Source organism: Ostrinia nubilalis, chromosome 23 (genome assembly GCF_963855985.1).
Source record: "Ostrinia nubilalis chromosome 23, ilOstNubi1.1, whole genome shotgun sequence".
NCBI lineage: Eukaryota > Metazoa > Arthropoda > Insecta > Lepidoptera > Crambidae > Ostrinia > Ostrinia nubilalis.
Window position 1 is genome coordinate 2116110 of NC_087110.1, and position 26968 is coordinate 2143077.

A 26968-nucleotide genomic window follows, 5' to 3' on the forward strand; every position below is an offset into this window, starting at 1 on the left:
CCCCCATGAAAGAGACTCCTAGCAGTTGTAGTTTTTGAGATTTCGTGATGACTGAGTCAGTCAATCAGTGACCTTTCGCTTTTATAGATATAGATTAGAAGTAATGATTTAGCTTCTTGATTTGATTTTAAAGGGTTACCCTGTATCTGACGGTAGCTGAACATTTGATATCATATTTTGAACTTGATTGAGTTGAACTAAAGATCACTAACGGTATTTTTCTGTTGTTTCAGAATCCATGTGCAGAAAAGGTAAGAACTTTTTATTATATCTATTTCGGTATTTTCTGTGTTTATATGTAGATCGTTTCATCCATGAAGACGCGCCCCACCAATTTTTGGTCGAGGGAAGCGTGGGGTTCGGGGAGTTTGATCCGAGCAATTCGAGCGTCATTATTGTAGTGTAGCGTGTAATGAATGATGACACTCAAACATTAGCGGAAGAACGGTGGGGCGCGTCTTCGTGGATGAAACAATCTAAAGTGGCATACTCATCAAGTAGGTAAAGAAAGTTTATGAGCAAATAAACACAAATCGTCAGTCAATGTCATGGTGTCATGACGACAGCTGATGGACTGATGTTGACAGCGCAAGATTAACGCGAAAGTTTGTGATGATAGATTTTTAAGATTTATTACTAATTTGTTATTACACAAATCACTAATAGTCCCGTTAGCCCCTCGTACTAAGCTAAATTATGCTTATATCACGAGTGAGCTCACCACAATAGTCGAGCGGCGGCGGCGGGGACCGAACCCGCGTTCCCCGGATCACGAGTCGGCCAGTCCGACCTCTTCACCGTTCGGCTATCGTGACTTCAATATTTCTTAGGTACTTCTTCATGAAACAGTTACTGGGCGGATTCTATTAAAATATTTCAATGGTTAATCCGGTATAGCATATAAATTTATTAGTCGGGCTACTTTTTATCAAAATCTAAAGACAAATTCGCAGAAAAAACCTAGAAAATAAAATGGTTGTACGGAGGCCTATATCCAGTTTAAGCCGATGATATCTACCCACATAATTATCAATCTAGATCTATAATTGATTTGCAAATGTTATCAATTCGATTGCAGCGATGACATAACATACAGTCATTGCCTCACATCCTCCTGTCAACATTTTGACGGTTGCCTTTATGAAATTTGCTTACAATGGATGGTCTGTTCTCATTTATCGTGCACAACTGGTACAGTCGGACTAGACATCATCATCAGATCATTTAGTCTCCACTGTAGGAGCTCGACGTTCTAATTTACCAGAGTCAAATGGATGATATCCTCCTGTCAACATTTTGACGGTTGCCTTTATGAAATTTGCTTACAATGGATGGTCTGTTCTCATTTATCGTGCACAACTGGTACAGTCGGACTAGACATCATCATCAGATCATTTAGTCTCCACTGTAGGAGCTCGACGTTCTAATTTACCAGAGTCAAATGGATGATATGTACCTACCTACACTCCTTATGCTGGTAGGGGAAGCAATATGGACTTGATCATTAGGGACAGAATGTAAAAAATATATTAAGGGGTTAGCTACACATTCACTTGAACTTGACTTTTTTGCGTTGAATTTTTTTTTTTTCACAATTGTATTTTTAGCGAATTTGTGATATTTTTGTGACCATTTGACGAAGAATTTGACGAGTTTTTATATTTTTCTTTTATCACAACGAGGAAGCTCTTGGCTTGCAAGTCGAAGGTGGAAGCGAGCTTCACCCAGAATCCTCAACCTCAGAGGAACTGGCTATTTTACCTCTAACTATTGGAACACAATAATTTCAAAACTTATTGCTCTTTTAGCTAAAAAATGTAGCTGAGTGTACCAGCGCACGCGCTTACAATCGCGCCATTATAGCTTCTAAGCATTCAATGGAGGCGTCAATGTGCAAGCATGACGGTTCGCGGACATTATCATATGGTGTCGCGGTGCAAGTGTGAAATAAGGACTTACTACAAACGTCTAGGTAAATAATTCTTAAAATAAGAACCTTTTTTTCTTACGACTAGGACTTTCTTTATTAAGGAAAAGACATGTGTGAAATAAAAATGATTGACGGACTGGAAGACGTAATCCAAGCACACCTCACACTCGGTTGACCGATGATTAGTCAGATTGCGGAAACCACCTGGATGCGGGCAACCCAGGACCGGTCGTTATGGAAATCTTTTGGGGAGGTCTTTTGCCAGCAGTAAACATCTCTAGTCAATAATAGAGAAAAAAATCTTAGTTGACTCCAGTTAAAGAAGTTGCACTGCTGATAGTCAAAGAATCATATTGTATACCATAGAGTGGTGATCGAGCCCGCGACCCTTGTCACAGTAACTAGTCTGATTCAATTTACTCTTTGTCTATAAGTCGTATACTTTCTTTCACATGTCGATAAACGTAAAAATAACGAATCTCAAGATTTTTTCTTTTGACATTATTTTTTCATCCTACAAGATGGACCGACGACATCGTAAAGGTAGCAGTGAAGCGCTGGATGCAGGCCGCTACCAATCGATCAACGTGGAAAGCATTAGGGGAGGCCTATGTTCAGCAGTGGACGTCCTATGGCTGAAATGATGATGATTATATTTAGAGCTTTCTAGTAAGTCATCATTTCACACTTGCACCGCGACATAACATTTAGTCACCGGCATAACAATTATGTGTAATACCATTGTCTTCAGAGAAAGGGCAGGGCGTGAAAATTGGCGCGCGGTGAAAGTGGACATTTTGTACAATGTCTGATAGTAAAAGTTAGTTTGTGTTGTGAAAATACGTTACAAAACATTCAACAATTTGTGTTCTTTTTGTATCTGGTCATTTAGTGTCAGACTTGATAATCCGCCATAGGCAACAATCTGACATACATGTTTCTGGGAATAAAACTTAATTAAAATAAGTTACAATCAGCAAGTAAATTAGTACTTAAGTACCTATCTTATCTGCCCCCCTAGACAAAACGCACTTTTTGATCGAATCGAAAATCGAATCCGTCAAAACTCCATACAAAAAAGTGGCTTTTCGACCACTTTTCGACTGGTTTGCGATTATAATTTGCACTTTGTCTAGACCCACTGATTTAGATTACCACGGTACTGATAAGACGGTGACATAAAACTTACACAGTGGTATCTCGTGCAAATTTTTAAGACCTTCTTTGTAACAAAAGTCGGTTGAAAATATACAGCTCAACTTGTTACTCACTGAATAATAAGCTTTGTTTTGTATATTTTTCAATAATATAAAAATTTCTTCATTGTATAACAGTCTTAAGGCAGGTTTTATAATTAACTTTTAAAAAAAATAAAACTGACTTCAAATGCGTGAACGCAAAAAAAACTAAAAATTAAAAATATTGCGTATAAAAAAGTTCATCCCCAATTTCACACCCTTGGGGGTGAAATATTTTCTTCAAATTCGCATGAAACCACCCTTTTGATAATACCTATTCAACAAAAAAATAATCGTTCAAATTGATTTATAATCGGCGGAGATATTGCGTATAAAAAAGTTCATCCCCAATTTTCCACCCTTGGGGGTTGTTTTTTCTATTATAAAATTGAAATGGGACCACCCTTGAGGTATTACCTATACGCCGAAAAAAGATTTGTTCAAATCGGTTCATAATTGGCGGAGTTATCGCGTAACAAACATAGAAAAAAAACATACGGGTCGAATTGAGAACCTCCTCCTTTTTTGAAGTCGGTTGAAAATCGCGCTGATCGTCGGCGCTGAGAAATTCTAAAATCAGCCTAAAAAGTGCTAAAATATTTCTTACGAGATTCAAATCATTACCAATTTCAGATGATATCCAAATCGCGCCAATCTGCGCCGCCATCTTGAAATGTCAAGGCTCAAACGTCAGAACTGACAGTTAGATATGAATTCAAAAAAAGAACTGTCAAGTGAGAAGACAATGACCTCTAACCGAAGGAAGGAGCGTGTAGAATACGTTATTAGTAATTATATTATTAAAAAAGTTACGCTGTGAATTTTAATAAGCGACTGTCGGTTTGTTGATGAGTTATGAGAAGATTATTAATACCGATGATTGAAATTATAATAAAAAACACTTCATAAATTCTTAATCCAACTAAAAATATTTAATTCTGTGGGAAATCCCTAGAAACCTGGCTTAAGCTTTTCTTTTCTTTTGATGTAGGCAATAAGCAGTCAAAAGCACTTAAGAAACTGATAATATAGCACCTAGAATACAGCACCTACTAGTTTCGTTCAGCCAAATGACGTCCACTGCTGGACAAAGGCCTCTCACAAGGATTTCTATAGCGACCGGTCCTGCGCTGCCCGCATCCAGATACTTCCCGCGACCTTCACCAGATCGTCGGTCCACCTGATGGGGGACCGAGGAAAGATGCAGTATTTTATCTCTATCTATCTGTACCTGTTTAACGTGCTTAATCCTACATAATCTTAAACCACCGAATACATTACCTAATTATTTATTTTATGTACTGCATGCCATAAGATCGAATCAGAAATGAGGAGATCCGTAAACGAACTAAAGTCGCTGACATAGCCCGACGGATTAGCAAGCTGAAGTGGCAATGGGCAGGGCACATAGTATGCAGAACTGACGGCCGATGGGGCAGCAAGGTTCTGGAATGGAGGCCGCGTACCGGAAAACGCAGCGTGAGACGTCCACCGACAAGGTGGACCGACGACATCGTAAAGGTAGCAGGCAAGCGCAGGACCTTAACCTTAGCATAAATTATTAAATAAACTTATTTTCTAGACGTTATCTGAACAAAATGCCGAAACATTATGCAACTTATGAGCCAGCAAAAACACGGCAATTACAAATAAATGCGAGTTAATTAAAATACTCTGCCTTCGATGTTGCCGGCATTTTTTAAGTTTAGTTGCGCAATATTAATAGTTCAAATACTTTTGGTAATAAGGTGGACCGACGACCTCATAAGAGTAGCAAGAAGGCGCTGGATGCAGGCCGCTACCAACCGGCCCGCTACCAAATGTGGAAATCATTGGAGGCCTATGTTCAGCAGTGGACGTCCGATGATGTTGAAATACTTATTTATTCACTTAGAACGTTTACATTACTTTTTATATTATTATAGTAGATTGGGTATTGAAGCTGATAATTTTTGACAAATGCTAAGAGACTCTTCCCCCTAGCAAGTTTATTCAGACATTAATCTATATGTTACGGTCAAAGTGATAAATGTGAAAATTATGAATAATCGCCGGTTATTATGAATAATTACCGCATGATTTGGTTAATGTGATTAATATGAGGTCATTTATGTGTGTATAAAACTAAATAGGCGGCTTAGGGGTGGCCCAAGGGCCACCCCCGCCGCACCTTAACCTATTTTTCACTTTAAATCAAAACATTATGTTATAGGCATCATGGAAAAGTAATATTATGCAAGAAACATTCCAAACTCATTATGCCAAATTATATTAATATATGATATCAAAACGTTCAAAAGTTTGGCTGTACACGAGCACGTACACAAGATGTTGTTCTCTTTTAAGAAATTTGTTAGTACTAAGGTTGAATTATTAAATAATCACTGTTAAATGTGATTGATTTATCACTTTTACCGCGACTGTCGGTAATTATTCATAATAACCGGTTATTATTAATAATTTTCAATTTATCACATTAACCGTAACATATACATACTTCTGTCTAGGTTATTATTAAAAGAAGATTTAAAATTTCACTAAGGAACCCTAAAACCGCGGGTGGGTTAGCAAGTCACGATAAATAGCCAGTTCCTTTGCAAATCCGCTAAACGCTCAACTCAGTCAAGACAGCCACAGTATACATTAATGCAGTATACTCATAGGCTTGTGTAAGACATATTATTTTTATTCTACCTGTATCATAACATAAGCTGTATGTTTTCCTAATAAAGAAAATAAAAAAATAAAAAAATATTCATACCGGATTGCTGGAACTCTTTGATTAAGGGAATGGGAATGTAAATCTCACTTCTAACTTCGGCCTGATCACTCTCTATCAAGTGAGTTGCAAGACAAGTGCTTTCCCATCGATAGATTTAATCGTAATCAGATCATTTATAGCATAGTCCTATTGCAGTATGCCCGTCCACCCACAAGGTGGACCGACGATATCATAAAGGTAGCAGGGAAGCGCTGGACGCAGGCCGCTACCAATCGATCAACATGGAAAGCATTGGGGGAGGCCTATGTTCAGCAGTGGACGTCCTATGGCTGAAATGATGATGATGATGATGATGATTGCAGAATGAAGACTCTTTTTAATTTTGATAGAGCCAAATGAAGGATTTTACCTACATCCCCCACGCTACGGTATTTTGCATATGAATTCCTAAGTCCGCTTTTACAACAACCACGAATAGAGTGCTGAAACCATTAGCTATAATTTACTCGTATCAAAAAGTAAATAATAAATTAAATACATACTATAAAAATGTGGTTTAATAAATTAGACTTACTGATTTCACTCAAGCTGTGGCTAAACGCTCAACTTAGTACAGTCAACCGCGAATATAGCTTAAAAAAGGACGACGCTAAATTGCATCCTTGCAATTTTCCTTCTCTATTTCAATACACACCTTAGTACCCAGCCATAAGGTTCAAATTTGTACTTAGTTAAGTAGAAAAGTACTTAGCAGTTCAGCCTAGTCGTGACTTCGATTTGAGTTCATATTTTAGTTTTTAATTTCTTTATTTTGCACTACAGACCGCCTGCGACTGTGTCCGATATACAGGGTGTCCCAAAAAGAAGTGTCAAGCCAAAGCCTAGAGGTAGAGCATCACTAAGGCAACCCCAATCACAGTTTTTAGTTTACATTCGTGTTATTGATGTAGATACTTCTGAATCAGTTAGGCATGTATCTTCAATATTTGCGCCACAGTGACCAAAAAATTACCAGAAATTTAAAACAATCATAACTCAAAAACTATCAAAAATCGCGGAACATTCATAGGGGTGATTCAGGTAGCCCTAGTTTTTTTTTTTTTTTTATTTGACACAAAAGAAAACACAAAAACAGAACAAAGGGACTTAAAACTATACACGCATATTTTGTGCCAAAAAGGCGCCCGCTCAGCATTAATCGAGCCACGCGTGCATGCACGCGTGCCCGACGCTGGTTTTCAGCGGGTGCCTCTCCAAACAACATTTTCAATACAAAAAAAGAAAACATTATACAAGACATTGACAAGAGGGCGCCACTATCTCACCGCACCAATTTTTGCCATGTTGAGAAAATACACTCGTGATGCTCTACCTCTGGGCTTCGGCTTGATACTACGTTTAGGACACCCTGTATTATTATTTTATTATTATAGTGGTGTCCGACTCCAGACATGATTAGTTGTAATGACATTATGGTTTTGTTGGCACAAATAACTGGTCCTGATGGTATTTTTGTATAATAGACCAGAAGATTGCGGTCTTGTCGCGCCGATTTGTGTTATTAGAAAATTGTATAGTTATGAAGTATTACGTATTAACGTTGATATGGTATTTATTGCTTCTTTCCTATGGATTGTTACATTAGCTAGCTGGTTGGTTAAACGGGTGTTGGATGATATTATTGAGAAAAAAAACTTTCAAAATCAGTACACACAGTAAAATCAGATGATATTCATCATCATCTAATCGGAGTTCAGACTTAATATTGTGCTATGTTATTGTGTTAATTGTATTGTTATTGTTTGTTCTCTGTAGCTGTGTCTTAAATAAAATAAATAAAAATAAAATAAAATAAGTCTCACTTCATCATCTTAGGGAGGATCCTAAAATAAAACTCTGGCTGATGTCTGACATTAACCGCAATGACTAAACGTGCCCTCACTCCTAGGATGAAAAATCACTATCTCCTGCTTATTTCAACCAGCTACTTCCAACTTAACCCTCCCCAACCAATCTAACCAGCTTGAGGAGTTTAGGCCAAATGCCAAATCCTCCATTCAAATTCAAATTCATTTATTTCACAGATCATAGCAATTTGCTTCTATTAAAATTGAAGAGAGTCTTTCTTCTTCTTCGAATAAATGACCTAATGATAATAAATATAATAATGATGACAATCAGCTATCTTCTTAAGGTCGTCGGACTATCGAGCTACGATTACCAAGATCTGGCCTCCGATCAAATTAACAACAAAGTTTCCTCGATGAAAAATCAATACATCCACCACAAATCCAAATGCATACGAATTACAAGATGGCGGATACGGAATACACATCAAATGGCGGTACAAATAATCGTTCCGCATTTAGCATCCCTCCATTACTCGATTACTGTAAGTACACGCTTGCATAGCAAACTATGGGATCGATCATAGCGATTTTTAGGGATCAACCGTAGCAATGGAAAAGCCAATAAGCAAATACATGATCAGTAAATAGAACTTCTTTGTACATTCTCAGCAGCACTTTTTTTATCCACAACGAGGAAGCTCTTGGCCTGCATCTGACCTGATGGAAAGTAATGATCAGGCTGAAGGTGGAAGCCATCTTCACCCAGAATCCTCACCTACTAAGGAACTGGTTATATATATATATATAACTTACCTCAGCAGTTTGAACCTGCGATATTTCGCTTGATGGACTATTTTTACCACTGTCATCAATTCTTGATTCTGTGTCGCCCATCATCATCATGCTTTGTAAATAACCCTCTTGGTAGCATAAATAATTCAATATAGTAAGCCAAATGTCTACTAGTCAAGTCTAGTGGTCGAGGAAGATTGAATAGGTGAACCAACGACCTGGTGAAGGTCGCGGAAAGCAATTGGATGCAGGCAGCGCATAACCAGTCATTGTGGAAATCCTTAGAGGAGTCATTTGTCCAGCAGAGGACGTCATTTGGCTGAAACGAACGAACTGTTATGAGCCTCTGGGGATTTGGGTTTTTAAAAAAGAACACGAGATTAAAAGGATAAGACAGCCGTCTAGTTCGGATGGTGGAATGAGACTAACTTGGAGATGCGAGGTATCGCAGGCTATGGATGGAAAAGGATGAGTCGGCAAAAGGCGGAATGTCAAGTAAGCAATATAGGGTGCGAGGGCTATCTGTAACACCTCCCGGGGGTAGACTAAACATCGGGGTGAAATGAGCGATGTTTAGGAAAAAACGGAAAAGGTAAGTATTTAGGTTTTACACATTTCTGCGTATACTAGGAGATGGGATTTCTTCTGCATCAGGATGACGTTTAATGATCTTCAAGGGAATGGCTGGTTCGGGAGTTGGAGGAGCTGGAGCTGGTTCTACAGGTAAGTTTTCAGGATTGGCGCGAGAGGATCTCGGGAAAAGGTAAGTTAGACGGCTGCGCGATTTAATGCATAAAAACATTTTTAAAATGCAAAATATTAAAATTATACATATAACGATTATGAGTGTAATCGAGTAATGAGTTTCGTATTTAATAAGGGGATGTTGATTTAAAATTTTATCAGTTTGGTCAGATATCGACCTTAATTTTGATTTCGTTTCCAAAGTAAAAACATCTAAATCAATATTTTGTAATTTCAAGGGGACTTCATCATTACTGATTACATTTATAAACTTATCTAGGGTACAACAAGATTGATTTATAATATTAAAATCTGGTTGAATTACAGTAGTGTTGATTTTTACATTATTAAATTTAGGTATTAATTTCGTACTTTTACAGTAGGCTATACAATTGTTTGGTATTGTAAGTATTCCTGTGCCAATGATACTTATTTCTAGGATTTTCTGATTTGGGCATTCTATATATAATTTGGTAATTTGGGATTGTACATATATCCAATTATTATTGTAAAGTGGTGTCCATAAATCTATGTTTCCGTGGACGAAATCGGTTTGACACTGCACTGGTATAGTTTTTATTACACTGATCATTAATTCACTTTCACAACTTGGATTCGCACTAACGGGGAACACAGTCATGACGTCGCAGATGTAGTCGCTCGGGCTTATCGCTATGCATTCCTTCAGTGAGTCAAGGTTACAATATTCCGATCTGTCCTTGGTCATTGCTATGTATCTGTTGCTAGGTATTATATAAGTAAAAGAATTATGTTTTAACTTATCATGTGGTGTAGGCAATGCTATACTATGGTACAAGTTAAATTCTCTCGGAGAAACTAATGGTATTCTTAATACAAACACAATCTTGTTGCTTAAACTATAACATACTATACTAGAAACATTCAATAATAGGTGAATGTTATTTAATGCTAAATCTACAGGTAATTTATAATCTACAGGTAAGTATCGGTAGTTACTGACAATTTCATCATAAAGCTGCGCGGGAGGTAATATGGCCGGGTGCAGAATGTTTTGATTACTAATCATGATCGCGTTTGTTATGTCTTCCAGTCGAAACGATAACGTTAACAATGAAGCTTCTAGACTATTCAAGATTGAATTGATATTTGCTTTGATAGTTAATTCGTTAGAAATTAAAGTAATATTTTTCAATTTTAAAGAGAAATTGTCAATAGCTTGGTTAAGGTTGGCCTCGTTCTGTTTTATTGAATGTAATGTTTTATTAAATTGAGATAAAACTGAAGAGGTGACTAAGATATTTTCTTTAATTAACGATGCCAATCTTTTCTCGTTATTGTGTACATTTTGGATGGCGCTATCGTACTTGATACCGTCATCTTCGCTCAAAGTACCGAATACAATTTTGGCGAGAGAGCCAATACCACCTATCCATGCCCCTCTCTTAAACCTTTTTTCCACTAGGTGAGAAATAGCAGAGTATTCAGAAACTAAATCGTGATATCTAACTGTTAATGGTTCTAAAATATTATGACATTCTAAACTATGATTGGTTTCTAATTTAACTTGAGTACAAATAAGCCGAAGTGTACCCAATATAGAGTTAATATTTTTGATATGCGGTTCGATATATGATATATCGATAGGCGTTATTACGTCTAAATGGCTTACGCGAATTTTGAGTTCACCAATTGGATCAAAGTATATGCCAGAACTGGAGTCGATTTCTTGGACGAACTCCGGGTGACCTTGGGCCAATATGCTGTAATAAAAAGAGACATTCTGTTTGATTTTTTATTTAAACTTCTATTGCTACTAATGTACATAAGGTATAGTGTGTATATAAAGTATAGTGTGTATATAATGTATAGAGTGTATACCTAATCTTACCTGTAAAATAGAATAACCTAGGTTTAAAATAATGTAAATTAAAATCAATATAAAAAAAAAGACAATTAAGTAATATTTAGTTGTCTTGGTTTTCGACAGGTTTGACTTCGTCGAAATGATGTCTTACGTGGCGTCTGTTTATCGATAGTGATAAGGTATGGTTGCCATGTACCTTGACAACTTTGTATGGGCCTTTCCATACAGGGGACAATGCCTTACGCATTCTCAAATGATTTTTTAACATGACGTACTGGCCTACTTTGTATTGTACTGGGCGAGTACGGGAATCATAATAAGTTTTCGAAATGTTTTTTGATCTGTTAATGAACTCTATGGCTTTATCTCGGGTGTGTTTTAACCGATGTTGAAGCATTTTAACGTATTCTGGATACGTGGTGTTAGAGCTGTCATCGTATACTGAATCCGGTATACGAGATTTATATCCAAACAATAATTCGAATGGTGAATAATGTGTTGTCGAATGTACGGCTGTGTTATATGCGAGCATTGCTGTATAGACATATCGGGGCCAATTATCTTGTTTGTCGTTGACGTACGACTTTAGATATTCTTTTAAGGTTGAATGAGATCTCTCTAAGGCACCTTGCGTTTGAGGATGATAGGGAGCGGACCACAGCTGTTTCGTTTTTAGGAAATCGCAAGTTTTCTTGAATACTTCGGCGGTGAAATTGGTACCTTGATCGGTAAGTATATATTTTGGAATTCCAAATAATGAAATAAAATGTAGGAGGCATTCACATGACTCCTCAGCAGTATTACTACGAATCGGGTAAGCTATCGAGAATTTGGTAAGGTCATCTTGCATAGTCAGGATGTATCTAAGTTTGGCTGCGCCGGATTCTGGTAGGGGTCCTACTATATCAATGGATAATCTCTCGAATGGGGAAGTTGAAGTGGATGTTATTATCATGGGCGCTCTGTTAGTTTTTCGTAGGGCTTTGTTTGTTTGACAAGATGTGCATTTTTTAATGTAGTTTTCTATGTCGCTACGCATATTTTTCCAATAGAATCTTTCTTTTATTCGGTTTAACATTCTAATAGCACCTAAATGTCCGGCGATGGGAATGTCGTGGTTTTCTTTAAGGATTTTGGGAATTTCACTCAGCGATGGATATATAATGGAATCATGGTAAATATGGACTCGGATATTTGTTCCATTGAATAAATAATTGAACATATTGTATATTTTTACAAAGGAATGCCTGTCAAACGGATTTTTAAAATCAGATGTACTTATTTCGTTTATTGTGGGGTATGATATCATTATTTGGTCACGTGCATATTGCAGAGATTTAAAAATATCGGAGTAGGAGTAATCATCAAAGTGATGGACTTTCGTGAATAGGAACAGGTAAGTTTTGTTCTCGATTGTAAGAGGTAAGAATGTGTTTAAGGATCTTTCTAATTTCAGGAATTCACTGCGTTCGGGTTCTGGACAATTATCAATAATTTCTTGGACATAGGGCATGGAGTCATCCATGTCTATTGAGGTAGGTACAATGATCAACTTTTGGATTCCCTTTAAGAGGGTTTCATTATGTTCGGTGATTTGGGTATCGTGTGACTTCGCAGGTGACTTCAGGAATTTACTATAGGTTTCGTCGGACACAGGTAAGGTTTCAGCTGATGGAGAAGGAGCATCGTGGCAAGAGGAACTGGGAGAAGGTAGGTTTCCAGGTGTTGGAGGATCTTCTAGATCGGGTAAGTTTGGAACTGGTAAATTCGATTGCGTTTCAGGAATAGGACTGGAGGGTTGCGCTGGATTTTGTAAGTGATTTTTATTTTCAGGGCTTGGAGCAGAAGGCTGCATCACAGGTAAGTCGTTGATAGGGCTATATTGGAGGTCGATTTCACTGTCTCCTTCCAAGAGGTCGATACAGGGCATGCTGTCGCCTTCTTCGGAAAGAGCGGGGAGTTGAACACTTAGGTCTTCGAGGGTTAATGGGCTGAAAGGGAGTTCATCGTCTGCAGCAGGAGGATTTACTGGATTTTGTCCTGGCGACGGATTAGGAGAGTCAGGGTTGTTCGTTTGGTCCACTGGATTAGTAGGAATTACAGGATTTACAGGATATCTGGAGAGCGCGTCAGCGGCGGAGTTTAATTTGCCTTTACGGTAAGTAATCTCATAGTCATACTCTTCCAGTTTTAATCTCCATCTTTGGAGTTTGCTGCTAGGATCTTTGTGGTTGAATAGCCATTTTAGGGGTCGATGGTCGGTGATGATGAGGAATTTGCGTCCATAGAGGTAGGGACGAAACGTTTTGCAACCGTATATTATGGATAGCAACTCTTTTTCAGTGGTGCTGTAATTACATTCGCTTTTGTTGAGGGTTCGTGACGCAAAAGCGACTGGTTGGTCTTTGCCAACAGGACCCTGGGATAGGACGGCACCAACAGCGTGGTTGGACGCGTCGCAGGTAAGTATGAATGGCTTTGAAAAATCTGGATATACAAGGAGTGGAGCAGTTGTTAGTTTATGTTTCAGGGTATCGAAAGCTAGTTGCTGTTGATTCTCCCATACGAAGGGTGTATCTTTTTTCAGCAGACTAGTAAGGGCCTTGGCAGTTTTAGAAAAGTCGGGGATAAAACGTCGGTAGTATGATACAAGACCGAGGAACGATTTGATGTCTTTTGGGGTTTCAGGAGTTGGAAATGCAGTTACAGCTTTGACCTTTTCAGGGTTTGGCTTGACACCTTGTTCGGTGATGATGTGGCCTAAGTAACAAACTTCACGTCTTAAGAACTCACATTTGTCGGGTTGTAGTTTTAAGTTGAAATCGCGGATTCTCTGGAAAATGGTTCTTAAATTGCTGATACAGGAATTTAGGTCGTGTCCATATGAGACGACATCGTCCAAGTAGACAAAGCATCGGATGCCCTGGAGGCCTGACAAGGCAGAGTTCATGAGTCTCTGGAACGTTGAAGGAGCATTTTTGAGCCCAAACGGCATGCGAGTGAATTGGAAATGCCCTTCAGGGACTGTGAAGGCTGTTTTGGGTTTATCAGCTTCATTCAGCTGGATTTGATGGAACCCAGATGCCAGGTCCAAGGTAGAGAAGTAGGAACTACTACCGAGTTGATCCAATATCTCGGTAATCTGAGGGATAGGGTAAGTGTCTCCGATAGTGATGTCATTCAACTTTCGGTAGTCAATTACCACGCGCCATTTTTGCGTGTTGGAAGCGTCTAGCTTCTTGGGAACGACCCAAATGGGTGACGACCATGGGGAATCAGAGGGTTCTATGATGTTTTGTTCCAACATTTTGTCAATTTGTTTACGTACTTCGGCTTTGTGGATTTCGGGAAATCGATAGGATTTGACGTGTATAGGAATATCTGTAGTGGTTTTGATTTCGTGTTTCAGGGCGTTGGTGTAAGTTAGATTTTCTCCGGGAAGGTGGAAAATGTCGGAAAACTCGGAGCATAGTTGAAAGAGTGACTCTCTTTCTTCATGGTTGAGATGAGAAACACGTAGTTGTTTGAGGACTTCTCCGGTACGTTTATGACAATCTGTCGCAACATTTACGTGGTTTATTAAGGCGGGAGGTTGGTTTGTGAATTCGGATTCGCAATCTAAAGGACTGAGTTTGAGATTCAAATCGGATTTTAAGGTAATAGGGTTTTCTGACGTATTTATCACGGATAGATTTATTCTGTTATTATTTTTGACAACTACTAGGCAATTTGCAACTAATAGGTTATCGGAAACTTTTTGGTCGAGGATTAATCCTTGTTTTATTTCAGGATTCGATACTGAACATTCAATAATGGTTTCGGTTCTGGGAGGTATAATGTAGGCAGGATCATGAAAATGTAATTTAATGGACGTTTTATTGAGGTGTAGAAGGTTTTTGTTATAATTGATGCTGCAACTATGAGCATTGAGCATGTCAGAACCGATTATTCCATCGTAGGGTAAATGTATTGCGTCTATGACATGGAATGAATGTGATACATTTAATTTGGGAAATTGTAATTTCAATTGGAAGTGACCTCTGGTGTGGATTGTTTCTTCAGCAGGGTCAATTCCTTTCAATTGGATGGTTTCTTTGGTGAGTTTAGGATGTTTTTGGATACATGAATGTTTCAGCAGACTTACTGAGGATCCTGAGTCGACTAGTAATGATAATGGGATGTCGGATACAGAGGATTTTACTAGGACATGAGGTAGTAATGTCTTTGCAGGATTGTTGATGATTTCGAATATATTCGATTTAGCAGGATTTGGCAGGTCAACCTTGATAGGCTGCTGCACGGATACAGAGGATTTAGCAGGTTTTGGCAGGTCAACCTTGATAGGTTGCTGCACGGATACAGAGGATTTAGCAGGTCTTGGCAGGTCAACCTTGATAGGTTGCTGCACGGATACAGAGGATTTAGTACATTTTTGGGTGTCGATTTCACAATTGTGAGGTCCCGCACGACACCGGGACGAGACGGTTACTCGTTTTTTGAGTGATTGTCGACGGTATCATACCCGTCGGTTGGTTCGGACGGATATTCGTCATCGATGGGTTCCGATGATTCATCGGACACGAAGTGAACTCGATGGGATGGTCCGGGCTGGTTTCGATCAAAGTTACGGAAACGGTTATTATTAAATTCCCTTTTGCGACATTGCTCCAGGGTGTGTCCTGCGTTTTTACAATATCTGCAGAACGGACGGGAAGAATTGTTGTTGGAATTGGAATAATTGTTGGAATTGGAATTGTTGTTGGAATTGGAATTGTTGTTGGAATTAGAATTGTTGTTAGGCCGGCTGGGGCCGAAATTTGATCTTTGATTCGATTGGTTAGAAAAGTTTTGGTTACGGTTACGGTTAAATTGATTTGGATTTGGCCTGGATAGCGCCTGTTGGATTCTTTCTTCGGATATAGCAATGTTAATCGCTTCGTTTAGGGATCGAGGCGATTTGCACCTAACGAATGTGGACAACCGGGGCAATAGGCCCATTTGAAAATGGTGGAGGGCAAGTTCCTCCATTGCCGCGGTTCTCCCAATCATCTCTCGGCTTTTGTGTCCGTGTGAGATCGAAATTTCTGTTAATAATTGGGACAAACAGGTCTCAATTTTTAGAGCGTACTGGCTAACAGGTTCAGTCGGGTTTTGTTTGCAATCTTGCAGGTCAGTGAGGAGGTGCGCGTAGTGTTTCCTCTCACTGAACTGGGTTTTGAGGAAATCTTTTAGTTGATGCCAGTTGGCGAACTCTTTGATAGAGCAAGCCGTTTCGGCCTTGCCCTGCAGCTGGCATAGAATATATTTAAAAAGTATGTCCCTTTGGGATTCTGATGCTAGTTCGTATGCGTTATTGCAATTTACAAGGAATGAATTTAGTTGCTCGCGGCAACCGTCGTAGGGTTTAATGAATTTGAGTAAGGTGGATAATTCAATTTCTGATTTGACTACTACTGCTGTTTTTCTCTTACTCTGGGATCTAGTAGAAGGTCCAGGAGGGGGTAAATGCTGGTCCTGGCCTTCGTCATCTACGTCTGTTAGAACCACTTCGGGTCTCTCGAATTTTGGACTATTGGATCTCTCTGCCATTTTGGTACAATATTATGAATTAATTCAACAACAAAAATAGAACAACAATTGGATTTAGAATAACACACAAAAAGATTAAAAATTACGATAGCTAAAATCGGACGAGCAATGACCAAGTTACTCACTGGAATGCGGATAGCGCGATAAGGACGATCATTCTCGGAACTGGAAGCTGGAAGTCGCGCTGCTCTCGGCGAAATGTATGCTTGTTGATAAGCCTCGCTCCGTTGCGTCACTGGATGCTCGCTTGCCGGTCGCAGCACGAAATTGTGCGCAACAGTGGGCAAACGGCTGTTCTCGGTGGAGACCGGCTGTGGATGATTCACGCAGCAGTGGGCCTCTCAGGAATTCAGGAACGTTGGAAGACTTGGGCCGGGCCGGAACTCGGTGTGGTATTGGATTATTGGAGGTCCACACAGTGGAGTCGGCGCTTACACACAACACGGCACACACACGCGTCGAGACTGGATTTATAGATTTAACTTGGTTTAAAACTGAACTGTAGACGTTGACCGGGGACTCTTTTTGAATCCCTTTGCGCTGCCACCAAATGTTATGAGCCTCTGGGGATTTGGGTTTTTAAAAAAGAACACGAGATTAAAAGGATAAGACAGCCGTCTAGTTCGGATGGTGGAATGAGACTAACTTGGAGATGCGAGGTATCGCAGGCTATGGATGGAAAAGGATGAGTCGGCAAAAGGCGGAATGTCAAGTAAGCAATATAGGGTGCGAGGGCTATCTGTAACAGAACGGACGACGAGAATCAAACTAGAAACCCTCGATTGGTCTGAATGCAGGCACGGAAAAGCTGCTATTGTCTTAAAATTCTATACGGAACCCATGCAATAAAAGCGTCTCACCCTTACCCCCACGATTGCAATGTACGCAAACCGGTAACAATGGGCCATAACGTAATCAGTGGTCCCAGTGGCCACTGAAAGATAGTATATTCGACCACTGGGTATTATTTTTAGAGAATCCATTGGAGGGCTGTTCGAGGGCTTAATTCATTGTTTTGTAATCCATTGTTTACAAGTCTGGTGTTGTTTTTTTGTGTCTGTCCTGAACTCAAGAACTACTGAACACATTTTGATGCGGTGATAACCAATAGAGAGTTTTTAATAGAGAAGTTTGGGTGTCTTTCTGTAACAGACCGATGAGAAAAAACATAGTTGTTGGAACACTTTCAATGAACATGTATTAAGAGTTTTCGTAGAACATAATGAAAGATGGAATAGGAAATGTAATATCATAGAGACCTGTGGACTGAGTGCGAGTTTACATCAAACGTGCTCATTAAAAAATGTATGAATATTTTATTTTTTTAACGTTTCCCGCTAGGGGCGCTGTACAATCCGTCATACATTTAATGTCATTTTTTGACGCGCTCATTAGTGACCTAGTGTGTGCGTTTTATGTAAACTCACAATCCCTCCCTCTGGTCCAATCTGTGACTATAGTGCAATACAAAAATTCAACAAAATCTGTCCTGTAATTTAAGCGTGACATACAGACAGAAAAAAGAGTTTAGCATTTACAATAATTAGTACGAATCGGTTCCTCCTTCAACCTTAGACTTATTACACTTTTTATCAAATAAGATTCCAAAAATCGTCGCTAACAAATTGCGTACGGTCCGCAAAAAAGGTGGACAGAAACGAGAGAAACTAGTTGAAGTAGTGTTGCGGAAACGTCGATAGTTTCAATATCGATAGTGGACGTTGAAAAATATTTAAGACTAGCTGCCCTGGCGAACTTTTTAATGCCTATGTTCATTAGAAATATTGTAGGACTCTAATGGTGATTTTTTAAATCAGTCTAGTAATGTCGGCCGTTTGGTGTAGTGGTTCGAAACGGATTACTATTCCGGAGGTAGCGGGTTGGATTCCCGCACAGTACAAACATTTGTGTGCATGAACATATTTGTTTGTATTGGACTGGTTGTTTTCTATGTATAATAAGTATGTATTTACAAAAAAAAAAGTATTTAAGTATGTTTATATCCGTTGTCTAGTACCCATAGTACAAGCTTCGCTTAGTTTGGGACTAGAAGCGCAGTGTGATATGTCTAAGGATATTTATTTATTATTATTATTATAGTTTCTGTCTATCTGTCTGTCTGTCTGTCTGTCCGTCCGTCCGTCCGTCCGTCCGGACTCTGCAAAGGTACTACTAAACGGGACCTTGCAAAAAACAGGATGACTCCGTGGGAAAGATCCCTTACGATGGTAATTATTTTTGATTTTATAATCGATAGTGTATCGGCAAGCAACACTAGCCGAAGTAATGGCAGCAAAAAAGGTACGCGCCCGCGAAATTATTATCGGCCTGTCTTGCGTAAGCCCATTACAGTTTAATCAAACAGTTATTGCTTTACATGTTCTGGGCGAGGTACCGTCGGCAAAAGAAATACGACCCTTTTTAACCAACCGACTTCAACAAAAAAAGGTTCTCTATTCGGTTTTTTTTTAAATAATTTAGAGTTAAATGCACATGACGCTGAACCTATCTTTTAAACTAGGTTTTAATTTAAGCCACAGTAGGCCTACTACTACAGTACATTATATCTATGTAGTACCTCCAGTAAGATGAGCGCACCTATTTAGGTCCATTTGGATTTAAAAACTCTTTTAAAAATCATACAATGACCTTTCAGACTTGTTGCTTGAACCTACATTTTAATCTAAGTTTTAATGTATGCCAGTACATTGCAGCTAGTAGATACAGTAACGTAGGTGCACCTATTTAGGCCTATTTGGTTTTAAAAAGTCTTGACTCTAAAAAATGATTCACTGAATATTTTAATCTATATAGTTTTAATAATTGCGCCAATAAATTGTAACTAGTAAGTTGCAATAAGACAGGCATGCCTGTTTATGTTCGTTAGGTAATAATTTATAGGTAGTAAATAAAAAAAATCGTAATAATAATTAAAATAATTATTACGTTAAAATGATAATTGACAGCCAAATAAACGTTATAGCTTTGGCTATTTCTATTGGAAAAAGAAGTGTCTACCATTAACAATTATACTTCTCTTTATTTGTGGTTACAAAAAGCTTTGCATTGTTAAAGACTACATAAAGAACTGTGTAAAATGTCCAAACATATTTTTTTAAACGTTCTTTGATCGTACAACCATTGACAAAACCTGTCAAACTCTATTGACAGGTGACAATCAATTGACAATGCATCAGATGCGTACACGACACTTCGCGCCAATTTATTGTGTTTCGGCCATATCGTAAGCTAATTAAGAAATTATTATCGCGTATGTTTTATTTATTGAAACTAATAACAATTTCAGATCTACCTATGTAGTTACACGTGTAATACATATATCTGATTGTGAAAGTGCATAACGATGTGTATTAAAAGACACTTTAATGTACTTATAAATGTTTTTAATTAAATCTTTTAAAGATTGGATTTGGAATCGTAGATAGTCCGACAACTTAATTATGGAACTTATACAGTTGCAATACATGCGATTTTGCAACAAAAACTAATAAATACACACATTTCTTTTAAAGATGACAAAATGAATTGATTTTGTTACTAACCGTTTTCATGCATGAATGAATTGAGTGAAGTAAGTTTTGATTATTTTTTCGGTATTTCCAATACAATACTATTAGTGAAAAGAAGAATCTAAATACTGAGCGGTCAAAACGATTATATTAATCGATGATATCGAGGCAAGGATAAAATGGAAAATGTATAAAATTATACCCTCTAAAGTATACCAGAGGCAAAATATGGGTGATTCGTCCTACACTCCACATGCTTGCCAGACTAGTTGGGGAAGTCTGATATTCGCAATTAATTTCTCCCTTAGTGGCCTCTAACGACATCCACGGGAAGAATGGAGGTGGTCTTACGCCCGTATTCACAAACGATACTTGCTTAAGTGAAGCAGCAAATCAAACGCACAGCGTTGAATAGAACTTTGTGATTGGTTCCTGTGTCACCATGTGCGTCCACGAGTACTGTGAAACTTCATAGTAATATTTCTGAATACGGGGGTTATTATACTTTGTCAGAATCTCACAGCTAAATAAGGTCCGACGTTTATTACTTCATTTTCCAACTCACCCTTGGCCGATTCTCATTAACTTCTTTTTGTTGCAGCCCAATACATTGTTGCAAAATTACACCTCAGACGTTAAATTTTTATTACTTGATTCTTGGATAGATTAATACAAGATATCGACGTTTAATAATGTTACTTTGAGATTGTACTTTATGTCGGTTTTATAGAGTTGATTTTTGAATGTAAAATATTTAGTTTTCATTAAATTAAAGCTTTTGAAGTTAATTTTATAAATAGCAATACAGACAACAGCAAATCAAACTTAACACTGAGGCATCTTATGAATTCTAATGTAATTGTAATTGTAACGATTTTGCAACAGCAATATAAACCTGATGTGCTGCCTAACTGAGTATTCTTTCATCGGACGAATGATTTTAACTAATGGTTTATATATAGGCTGAAAAGTAAGTTGGTTCAAACTTACTTTGACCGTAACTTTAACAATAACCGGTGCTTTTTGTATGGAGTTTGACAGATTTTTGACGTTTGTTAAAGTCAAAATAAGATGGTACAACTCAGCCTTACAGTAACCTTTTGTGAAAGTGACTTTTTATGAAAGTGACCAAATTTTTCGTGCTGACATTTTGTGAATATGACGTTCTGCGTCTAAACCCTTTTGAGTTAATCTAAAGGCAATTTTTTCTTATTTTTTCTGCTATCCGTACACCAGGGCCGGACGGTATAAATAAGGAAGCCTCTCGCGCTGTTTGTTAATGATGTAATTACACGAGCGAGCCCTGCCCTGGTACCAGCGTTGCCAGTTTTTTTTTCGCCAAGTCGGGACTTTGGTACTTTTTGAGTGAAAATAGCGGGATTCTTCCGTCAAAAGCGGGACATAGTAAAAAAACGTATACAATCAAAGGTTTTCAAATATTTTTTTTTATTTGACTTTAAATTACGTTTACGTGATGACAATAGATAGCAAAATTAGCCATAGAAAATGTATTTTAACAAAAAAATAATATTTTAAATCAGATTTACTCTATCGTTTAATTCGTCTTTAGAATAAAAAAAGAAAAAAATAACAAAAATCGAAATTAAAAAAGTTTTATTCTTTAGAATAATATGGCGTTTCAAACAATAGTCAGTGCCCCGATTACGCTAATTTTAACGTCTCCAATACAGACGCGCTTCTTCGATTCTGCGATACGATTGGTCAAAACAGCTGACGTCAACTGTTTTGACCAATCTGTATCGCAGAACCGAAGAAGCGCGTCTGTATTGGAGAAGTTAAAAATTACCGTAACCCGATTACGGTAATTTTTAACGTCTCCAATATAGACTCTGGTGAAGTGAGTGTCTCTCTCCGAAAAGCGGGACCGAGCCTGTCCCGCGCGGGACATTTAAATTTGATTGAAAAATCGGGACGTCCCGCCAAAATCGGGACGTCTGGCAACGCTGCCTGGTACACTGTGACCAATCGGTAGGCTGGCTCTACCCAGTATTAAAGCCCTAGCTTTATGTATGAGTGTCTTAGATTTTCAATGAGGATTTTTTCGCGATACTAAAAGGATGTTTATTTTTTATTACTTTTATTTTGATCATCATCATATTGTTTTTTAGTAAATGGGTAATCTTAGGCTGAGTTGCACCATCTTACTTTGACTTTAACAAACGTCAAAAATCTGTCAAACTCCATACAAAATACGCCGGTTATCGTTATAGTTACGGTCAAAGTTAGGTGGTGCAACTCAGCCTTAGAGTTTCAAGACGAGAGTGAAGCACTAACAGGACAGATAATATGTACCTATGTACTATCCTAGACTGCATCTCACTTAACGTCAGGTGCGATTGCGGTAAAATACCTGCCTTGTTCTGCATAAAAAACCTTTGATTGGGGCATTTTTTTTTCTAACTAGTAACGTCATTGGACCCGCCAAAAAAATCTAAGTTATATTACTAAAACCCGGACAATGCACCCTATACCGGAACAATACTAGTCTACCTGAAATCAGATTTACTAATTGATTGAAATTAATTTTGATTTGATAACCCTTTTTACCCGACTGCGCCAGAAGGAAGGTTATGTTTTTATCAGATGACAAGCTGTAATATAGGATTGTACATACACATTACACACTAGTACATCATGCACAAGCGCGTACATTGTCCATTTATTAATAGCCAAGTTGATGAGTTACGAGTCGCATACGAGTGCGCGATAAATCGAGCGATCCATAACCGAACCGCACGATAAATCCCACGAACTTAAGTTTGCAGTTTGGGTGCTAAGATGGCGCTGTGGAAAGTTTAAAAAAATACTAATACTTAAAAAGTTACTGGTGAAATAAGAAAGTGACACACACATGTATATGCGGTCTGGGTGATACCTGAAAAAGCAATCCCATCAAAAACAATACTTGTCAAAAAAACCAAGTCTCGCAACTCAGTTGTTCTACGGTAAAAAGTTGTGAGATCCATGTAATACCAAGTCCAGGCCAGGAAATCTTTAACGTTTTACATAAATATATTGACTTGGCCATCGCACTAAATAATTTAATTTACACGTGTTTTCATGCGATGGCCAAGTCAATATATTTATGTAAAACGTTAAAGATTTCCTGGCCTGGACTTGGTATTACATGGATCTCACAACTTTTTACCGTAGAACAACTGAGTTGCGAGACTTGGTTTTTTTGACAAGTATTGTTTTTGATGGGATCTCATTTCTTTTTGTATTTTGTAGACAGCAGTTATGTATCTAGAAAACTGGACCGAAATTGAAAAATTTTACTCGACTTGGCGGTTGCACTACCGTGCCCCCAAATATTTTAGTTTTTCCTTGATTCATACACCAAACACTACTTATATTCCAAATTTGAAGCTTCTAGGTCTGCTAGAAGTGCCTTAGAATTTTGATGATCGGTGAGTCAGTGAGTCAGTGAGTCAGTCAGTGAGTGACAAAATTAAGTAACTTTGACCCGTTATAATTCTTAAACTACTGGTTCAAATTGAATGAAATTTTAAATATACCGTGTCTTTACAATGCCTGCATAGCTAATGAAAATTCAGCCTTCTAGTTTTATCCACAACGAAGTTACAGGCGGTCGAAAATGGCCTGAATTGCTTCGAGAAAAGGATGGTACGGCCGTGCCGCTTTTTTGCTCGACTTGGTGGGGGCACTGCCGTGCCCCCAGATATAGCACATTATCGAGTGTTTTCGGTAAAGTAGAATAAGATCACTCTCACTCTTCCCATTGATGTCGTAAAAACCAACTGAGATACAAAATATCAACAGTCCGTCCGGTCAGCGCGTTAGAAGTATAGGCCAATTCTTCCATTTCATCATTTCAGCCACAGGACGTCCACTGCTGAACAAAAGCCTCCCTTAATGATTTCAATATCACTCACACCTCAGCAATATATTTATTCATCGTCATCATCATCATTTCAGCCATAGGACGTCCATTTGCCTCTGGTAAATTATACTGGATTACACACAAAATGTAATTGTTTGAAGTAGGTTTTTCGTTCCTATAAAACGCAGAAACGACTACTAAATGTAGTTTTCGTTACAATCTTCATAGAAAACAGCAACTTTAAAGAAATGCCTATTTCTTTTATACTGTACACTTTTCGTGAGAAATGATACCTGACTTTTGACAATAAATAGTCTTTAAATAGTAGATTTGGGATAGTAACATCTTAGTGGCCTAAGCAAATCGCGTGCCTACCAAAGTTAGGCCTCGACTACTCGACCGTCTATCTCGTAGCTTTCATATTGACAGTTCTGTACGTGTCACATTGTTACTATAGGTACCCTTATCTTGTTTTCTTCAAATGATTTGTGAATTGGAGTTACTTCCAAAGTTTATATTTAGGCTACTTTATTTTAATTTATTTTTTACTAGCTTTCCGCCTGCGTGAAATTTTGTCTGTCACAGAAAAACTTTATCCCGCGCTTCCTTGTTTCATAAACCGTGATAAAAACTATCCTTATGTCCTTTCCCGGGATTCAAACTATCTCTATGCCAAATTTCATCATAATCGCTGCAGTGGTTTAGGCGTGAAAGCGACATAGACAGACAGATAGAGTTACTTTCGTATTTATATTATTAGTATAGATTATGACCTTAAACTCTCTCTCTCTCTCGCACGAATAGTTGTGTTCTTGAAGTAACAAACTATAATTTTAATAGTTTTTACTTGAAAAACACTTAAAATCATGCTTTATCCATCACTAGCATTTAAGTATTTCACAATTAACAGCCTGACAGTTAGATTTAATTTCCAAGATGAGTTTTTCGTGAAACTGTTGGTAACTTACAACGAATTCTGTTACAAAACTGTCATTATTTTTGTCTAATTGTTAGAGACGATTTCCCATGGATGTTGTAAAAGGCGACTAAGGGACAAATATGCGAACATCAGGACTACCCATCTATCCATCCATCTTCTTTTTCGTCGCTAAACTCTTGCCTGAGTGGTCGTGGTCGTCACACCCGGCCCGGTGGCAAGCCTCACAATCCGTCGCCATTCCTCCCGCACTGCAGCCTTTCTTGTGCACTCGTGGAGTGGACCATTGAGTGCGGTTTTGACCTGGTCAGTCCAGCGCATGGGCGACCTGCCGCGCGCTCTTGTGCCCTCAACCTTCCCCTGCACGACAAGTCGTTCAACAGAAGCGACGTCTCCACGTGTAATATGGCCACAGAAAGTGATAATATTGCAGTGGAGACTAAAATAATGACCGGATAAAAATGTCACGTTGGAGTTACGTCGCGTTACAGTCACGTCGACTTCATGCTAGAGCCAAAGCCTTCACTAATAAAGCTGGTTTAAACAAACCCCATACAATATCGAGTACCTTTTGTGTAAAAACGCTGACAAGAGAGACCCTTAGCTGGAGTGCCTTTGTCCTCAGTTTTTGAGGAGTTTTCTTTATTAACCTCTAATTTTAAGCCTCTCGACTGAAACAAGGACTTTCAGCTTCATTCTGAAAAGGTATTCAAGTTTAAAAATGTATCAGAAAGTATACAGTCTTTGATCTTTGCTCTTTTGTTTCGCTGCTTTCACAGACTCAATTATGATTTTTCTTTGGAAAAATATTGGATACTCAAGTACTACTACTAACTTTAGGAAGAACTAGATTCCACTACCTTTTGCTTGTTAGATAGAAAAGCTTTTATCATGCTAACATCAGAAGAATGTGTCTCCTAATGTTAAAAAGTCACTCATAATACTATGAGCGTTCATTTCTTCTTCTTCTCAGTCGTTACTAGAGAATACAATCCCGGGATCCCGATTCCCGGGATCCCGGGATCCCGACCGTTTTCTGATCCCGAAAATCCCGGGACTGTACTTGGCTAATCCCGGTATTTTCGGGATTGATATAAACAGGTCTATTTTGCATTCTACGATCCGTTGCTCCTTGACTATGACCGTGCCTAGATTATACCTTAGCATAAAATTATATAACGATAAAAAACAAACCTAAGGTACGATACGGATACGGACTATACATACAGGTACGGCCCTAATAATCTTTTTCATAGACCTTAGAAGGGACTTTCCCACTCGGAATACTTCAATAAGTTAATTCCCCTTCTCAAAAGGTAACTCCCCGACGAGCTAATAGGGGCCTGTTTGAAAATGGAGGAGTTCGTGGATATCACTTAGAATTAGCATATAAGTATCTATTTATTCATAGCTCCAACGAGTGTAGAACCCGAGCGAGCGTTTTCAGCTGCTGCTTTTGTTGGAAATAAATTACGAAGCAGGCTAGGAAGTCAGCATTGGATGCTTTGATATTTTTAAAGAAAGAAAGAAGAAAAAAAATATTTAGTTATTTAAGAGTCGCATCTCAAACTAATTCGAAAATTATAAATAACTTGAAAATTCAATTCCCGCCTTAGGCAGTTCGAATTTTTCAAGTTATTTATAATTTTCAAAAAAAAGAAAATATTTATTTGGTATCAAAGATATTACAATACAGATTTCAATATTTCAATTACAATATTTCTAAGATTCTTATTCCGAAATTCTAAATAGGGCTTTTGATTTGTATATTTTTTTATTTTATTTTAGTATTATTGCAACTAATAATATTTAAAACATTTTTTTAAGAAATTATACTACCCAATTCCCACATAAGGCTGATCCCGGGATAGTCCCGGGATCCCGGGATAGTCCCGGGATCCCGGGATTACCCATTAAAAATCCCG

The 26968-nt window shown here is 38.2% G+C and overlaps 1 protein-coding gene across 1 annotated transcript in view; it reads left to right on the forward strand.

Moving 5' to 3' along the window:
* Window positions 1-26968, forward strand: part of LOC135083298 (uncharacterized) — a 187957-nt gene that overhangs the window by 65735 nt on the left and 95254 nt on the right. Inside the window, exon 2 of the mRNA XM_063978039.1 lies at window positions 234-251. The gene's annotated coding sequence lies outside the window, so the exon portion shown is untranslated. The remainder of the gene's footprint in view (window positions 1-233; window positions 252-26968) is intronic.